The following is a 6,558-nucleotide window of genomic DNA, read 5'->3' on the forward strand; positions in this document are numbered from 1 at the left end:
CCACTCGTAATTGTACCCAATTTGTTGTTTACAGATCTCCAAGTTGTCACTGATTGGGGGGCAAACTATAAGGAAAACATGTTGGCGGATTTGCTCAAAAGTGTTTGCCCCCCAGCTAGCGGCACAGCTAAACTGGTGCGGAAGGAGGGGGAAAACCGGTATAAAGGGCACTTTTGTTGGTGCCTTAGTGACCTGTAAGTGAATGAATAACTTGAAATACACTACAAAAAGTTTCAGTTCACTTAGAGCATAAAACAGTTAAATGGCATAAGGATAGGAAACATACAAGGAATTTTTCTTTGGAGCATCGTCGCTCACAATGTCCTTACACATACAAAACAACTAAATCAAAAATATACACACCAAGATATACATACACTAAACAGAAACAATATCAAATTTGTATTATTAGTTATAATTAGTAATGTCTCCGTAATATGCACAAAATGGTGTTTTGTTTTGACAATTACATAGTGTTTAAAAAGTATTTTTTAATACATAGGTGGACGGGAATCTACTTGGCTAATTCTGAAAACTCCACTAAAGCCCTCCACTAACACACAACATGACAAACGTCGTTTTCAGCATCTTAATAAGATATTGCGAATTACTTAAATAGGCCTACAATATACTATATACCTGACACAAGCTACAGGCAGTCACGTCAATGTTAGCTTGAAATGAGAATTAAGGCATTGCCACATTAAATTCAACACGTAAAGTCATCCAACCTCTCTATTATTTTAGATGTTATTCGATGTTCATTATTTTTTCTATTTATTAACATCTAAAAATCGGCGCTAAAACTTTTTCTGAGTCAGAACAGGTTAATGATAGTCCCAAAATGGCAGCGATGGCATTAGCAGATTAGCTAGCATTTCGCGTTAGAGAGATAACTTTAGCATCGTGCAAACTGAATCAAAGTCACTTAAATTATCAAATCTTATATTGTACAAGCTATGCAAAATATGTTTTAATATTTTAAAAACAAACATAACTAAAACTTACTTACCATAATTTGCGACAAATTTCACGTTGGTCAATTGACAGTTCCGAAAGAAAGATCTGCCTGCTGCAGAACGCGTGCAAAGGACCTCCAAGAAGGCTGTTCGTCTTCACTGCCTGACCAAATTGCCAGACATTATACCTTGTAGGCTACATTGACTATCGATTGAAAGGCGGTTTAGCAAAATTAGCTAGCAGATTAGCTAGCCTTTCGCGTTAGAGAGATAACTTTAGCATCGGGCATTAATGGCAAACTGAATCAAAATTGCTTAAATTATCAAATCTTATATTGTACAAGCTAAGCAAAATACGAACGCGTGCAAAGGACCTTCAAGAAGGCTGTTCGTCTTCACTGCCTGACCAAAATGCCAGACATTACTACCTTGTAGGCTACATTGACTATCGATTGAAAGGCGGTTTAGCAAAAATCTCAGATAAGAGATTTTTAAACTACTCTTCCCAAAACATATTCCACTAAATTAAATCAGTCTCATATGTACTTTTTGTGCAAAAGCCATTCTATACCCCTATAGAAAACAAAGAAGACTAGATAAAACAAAAATAAATATTGATGATATATAGAAATATGATAATAATGCGAATCCAAGGATTTTCTTAAAGCAGCTGCTATGCAAAACCTGGTGCTCCAGATGCCCACGGAAGCCGAGGCAGAGGAGGCCGTAAAAGAGTTTCTTCGGCTGGCACCTGAGCGCCACCACCGCCGGCCTAGATAATGTTTTTATTTTCCATTATTTGTTAATGTTTTATTATGTTATGTTCAATTTAAATATAAAATAAACGTTATTTATGAGAGCTTTGCTTATCTTGTTTATACCAACGATCCTACAAAGTGATGATTTCTGGTAATTAGGTTAATAATTGTTTGATCATCTTCTAGATATATACTACGTATTACAGATGTCAGGAAGATGTGCGCGAGACCACATCTGAGCAGATGTTGGGACGACGTATATGACGTATGATGATCTGTACGATGTATTTAATACGTTAGAACAATGTATATAAGCCTGCATCTGTAAGATGTATAGCAGATGTTGGGACGATGTATGAGCCTACATCTGTACGATGTATTAAATACGTTAGAACGATGTATATAAACCTGCATCTGTAAGATGTAATAGCAGACGTTGGGACGATGTATGAGCCTACATCTGTACGATGTATTAAATACGTTAGAAAGATGTATATAAACCTGCATCTGTAAGATGTATAGCAGACGTTGGGACGATGTATGAGCCTACATCTGTACGATGTATTAAATACGTTAGAATGATGTAAATATATATACGTCGTGGAAAGAGCGGCTGCACGTCGCAGAAACGTATACAGCGACGTCTCGGGGACGTCGTGCCAGTGAGCAAATGACCAAACTACTACATATCCCCGCCGTATTTTGATTACATCGCCAATACGTCGTGCCGACGTATGTGTGCTTACTGGGTAGTTGTGTTGAAAAAGAGGTAAAATGTGTAAAGTCCAGATGCTGAGAGCGTTGGTGGAGCAGCGACTAACTGCGGCTGCTGAAGAGATATTTGGGGTGTTTGAAAGAACGATAGCAGAGTACGAGGAGGAACTTTGTCGTTCAAAAGCGGAGAACGAGCGAAAACGGGAACAGCTGGACGCTGTTTTCAAGCCTCAGCTTCGGTTACATAGACCAGGTAAGTTCATTAAACATTCAGTTGATCCTTCTCTCCTTTCTGTGATCTCTTGTATCAGCAAAAGTACGACAGTAAGTATTTTAATAAACATTTGTTCATAAGATCTATTGTAATCTTTGCTCTTTACTGTCCTCCGCCAAACCCACCAGACGCCATGTCAGTACTTTTATCATCGTAAAACACACTGCATTTAAAGTGCACATAAACATAATAAAACTATCAAAATCCTTCTTAGTTAGTTTTTTCACTGTTCTAACAATCAGTACTCTGGTTCGAGTGAAATTAACCCTTCATTGACCGATTTACATGTGGAAATACGTGGTCTCTACTCGCTAAAAGTACATATGATTTACATGAAGTCTGGTGGGTTTGGTGATGGGATTTCGGGGCTGTTTTCTAGATAATCAAAGGTCCATCCATCCATCTTCGACCGCTTATCCGGTATCGGGTCGCGGGGGCAGCAGCTCCAGCAGGGGACCCCAAACTTCCCTTTCCCGAGCCACATCAACCAGCTCCGACTGGGGGATCCCGAGGCGTTCCCAGGCCAGGTTGGAGATATAATCTCGCCACCTAGTCCTGGGTCTTCCCCGAGGCCTCCTCCCAGCTGGACGTGCCTGGAACACCTCCCTAGGGAGGCGCCCAGGAAGCATCCTTACCAGATGCCCGAACCACCTCAACTGGCTCCTTTCGACGCGAAGGAGCAGCGGCTCTACTCCGAGCTCCTCTCGGATGACTGAGCTTCTCACCCTATCTCTAATTGAGACGCCAGCCACCCTCCTGAGGAAACCCATTTCGGCCGCTTGTACCCTAATCAAAGGTTCTTTTTGAATAGGTATCCCCCTAGGACTGTATAGGTCAGGGGTATTCAATTAAAATTCTAAGAGGTCCAGTTATAGAAGATTTCGTCAAGCAAAAGTCCGCAACTTCACAATGAACAACTTGCGTTATTATTCAGTACCACAGCCTAATAGTTGCATTAAAATGTGTAAGTATCCTAGTCAACAAACTACGGTCAAAATAAAAGTACAATTCAATAATAATTTTAAAATATTTGTCAGTTTCTATATTGAACTGTAGGGATCATAAGTCATATGTAGTAGTCTAATGATAAATTATCAATTCAAATAAAATAAAGGCTGCATTTCAAAATAAATTATAAATATATAAATTATAAAGTTTTATGTAAATAAAACACAACAGAGAAAATGTGCATCTCAAAATAAATGTAAATGTGCTGTATTTATATAGCGCTTTTCCTTTCGCACATTCACACTCCGATGCGCAGCACCGGGGGCAACTCAGGGTTCAGTGTCTTGCCCAATGACACTTCGACAATGACCGCAGGGGCGGGGATCGAACCGCCAACCTTCCGATTGGCAGGCAACCGCTCTACCACTGAGCCACAGCCGGACCCAAATAAAGTCCTACATTTGTGAGTTTCCATTTTACTTTTTAGTTAACCTCCTTTCTCATCTTAAATTTGAACAAATGTTATAATCTCAACAGCTTTAACACCTCCTTTTCTCTTTCTTTCCCTTTTTATAACCCACTTCCCCACTTTATCTTCTTTATTGAGAAAAGTGAACCCTTGCTTGTCTTGCCAGGATTTTAAATCTGGGCTGGAAAGGTGTCAAAGGTTTTTTATGTTTACCCAAAATCCAAGCCACTGTATGGGAACCTTTTATTAGCACGTTGTTGAGCAATGAATGAATGCCTTAGGATTCTGCTGGATCAATCATATTGCGCTTTTAGATCGTTTATTTTCTGTGTCCTCGGTCCCAATGTCAGTGGGTATATTTGGTCAAGGATTTGTGATTTGTTTCGTAGTGGCGCTTCACATTGCAACAGTCTCTGAACATATGAGACATACCGGTTTTGAACTGCCCGTGGGAAGAATGAACATGTAAGAATTTGTCCATTCTTGATTGAAAGCTTTGTTTTCGCTGTGCACTTTTCTTTTTTTAGAGCACGTTTTGTAAAACATTGTCTCTCTTTCGTTTCGTCTCTCTGTGTGTGTGTGTCTATCTCACTCTTGCTCGAGTTGCATTGGTTATGGGAATGCACAGATTTGATTGGCTTGATAGTAGGGCTGCACAATTACGCAGTAAGCACACATACGTCTCCACGAAGTATTGGCGATGTAATCAAAATACGGCGGGGATATGTAGTAGTTTGGCGTTTGCTCACTGGCACGACGTCCCTGAGACGTCACTGCTTTATGTCTCTGCGACATGCAGCCGCTCTTTCCGTGATGTGTATATTTACATCGTTCTAACGTATGCCGGCCGCTTGTACCCTTGTACCCTACAAGCGGCCGAAATAGGTTTCCTCAGGAGGGTGGCTGGCGTTTCCCTTAGAGATAGGGTGAGAAGCTCAGTCATCCGAGAGGAGCTCAGAGTAGAGCTGCTGCCTCCCAGAGGCAGTACAGTACAGATGCAGGCTCAGATACATCGTTCTAATGTACCGGGGCGGATTTAGTCATTTTGAGGCCTAAGGCAAACACCGGCATGGGGCCCTCCACAACCCTTGTTCTCCCCCTTTTCAGTACTTATTTATATGAGAAAGACGTGCTCTCTGTCTGACAGCTGTTTTGGCCAGAGTTCTGGATCATCTTCAGTCATAACACATTGATTAGGGTGACTGCTACTCACGGGGTCTAGTTGCTGAGTATTATGTGTGTCACCATCTTCTTCATTGCCATAGTTATCATCATTGACAGTGAAAGCAGCAGTTCCATAACCATTTTCGTTCGAAGGATCCTGTAAGGTTGTCTTGTATTTAGCCCCTGCATTGCTAGAGCAACCTGGGCTGACACTCCTCTTCATCAGTTTTAGCATTGCTAGCGCAACCTGGGCTGACTCTGCCGGTGGGTAGCTCCTCAGTGTTAGCATTGCTGGCGCAAGCACTGGCTTCTTACTGCTCTTTAGTAACGTTAATGTTAGTGTTGTCAGTAGCCGTCATGAAAAAGGTTGTAAACCTTTGGAAGTTTTGCTAAAAACGTTCTGCTTTCGTCCCTCTTCTTCCTTTTTTCAGAACAACTTTGGTAGCTTTCCTTCATTTTTCAACCCTCTGTAGCCTCCAGCTTACAGCATGCTGTTTGTTTACAAACACACGCAAATGCGCAGTAGGATAATGGAATAGTCCAATGTAGTGGGGACTGGGGGGAGTTTCTCATCAGGAATTAAACAATCGGATAGCACTTTAGCGTATCAGTGTTTGGAGATATAATTAATTGATGAAAAGTAAGACAACAAATCGTAACCATTAGTTAATGAGGTGTTTTACGGGGCCCTTGGTAGCTTGGGGCCTAACCGTATGTTCACACCGCCACCGACTTGAGCGTCTAAAGATACCGGAAGTCATTCATTTTCAATGGAAGCTGGCTTCTCTCAGCTGCAAGGAGCGGCAAATCTGTCGGCGTCGCGTTTTGGGCGTTTTGAGCGTGTTGAGCATAGACATAATATAATAGACGCCGCATCGACCGCTACTGCCTACTGGCGCTGACGAGATTTGGGGCCGCCATCTTGGACCGGTCACCCGCTCCATTCAGTGTAATGTGTTTGGTAGGTGAAATGAGCTGTCAGCGCGTTTAATTAATCAATCTCACTGAATACAAAACAGATTTTCATGGTTTTTTTTGCTACAAAGGTCATACATGTAGCTATGAAACAGGAAACATGGTTAGGCGTATTTTAATATTCATAGTGGTCTTAAGGGTAATAGAATGTTCTGATATGATATACATTCACCAGACGTCCGAGATCAAAACTGGGAACATAATTCCCAAAAAGGGAGAAAAAACGGGGACATTTCCAGTTTGACTATCAATCTGATTGAAAAACCTAATGTTGTGTCTTTAAAAACAGAACAGGGA

General features: G+C 41.2%; 1 long non-coding RNA gene across 2 annotated transcripts in view; it reads left to right on the plus strand.

Moving 5' to 3' along the window:
• Positions 1-6,558, plus strand: part of LOC117947710 — a 23,165-nt gene that overhangs the window by 12,044 nt on the left and 4,563 nt on the right. Inside the window, exons 2-3 of one of the 2 annotated variants that reach the window (XR_004657300.1) lie at positions 2,471-2,603; positions 3,987-3,994. This is a non-coding gene — a long non-coding RNA (uncharacterized LOC117947710). Of the gene's footprint in view, positions 1-2,470; positions 2,609-3,986; positions 3,995-6,558 lie in introns of those variants that run through there. The other variant, XR_004657299.1, reaches the window with a different exon arrangement.

The sequence above is a fragment of the Etheostoma cragini genome, chromosome 7, assembly GCF_013103735.1.
Source record: "Etheostoma cragini isolate CJK2018 chromosome 7, CSU_Ecrag_1.0, whole genome shotgun sequence".
NCBI lineage: Eukaryota > Metazoa > Chordata > Actinopteri > Perciformes > Percidae > Etheostoma > Etheostoma cragini.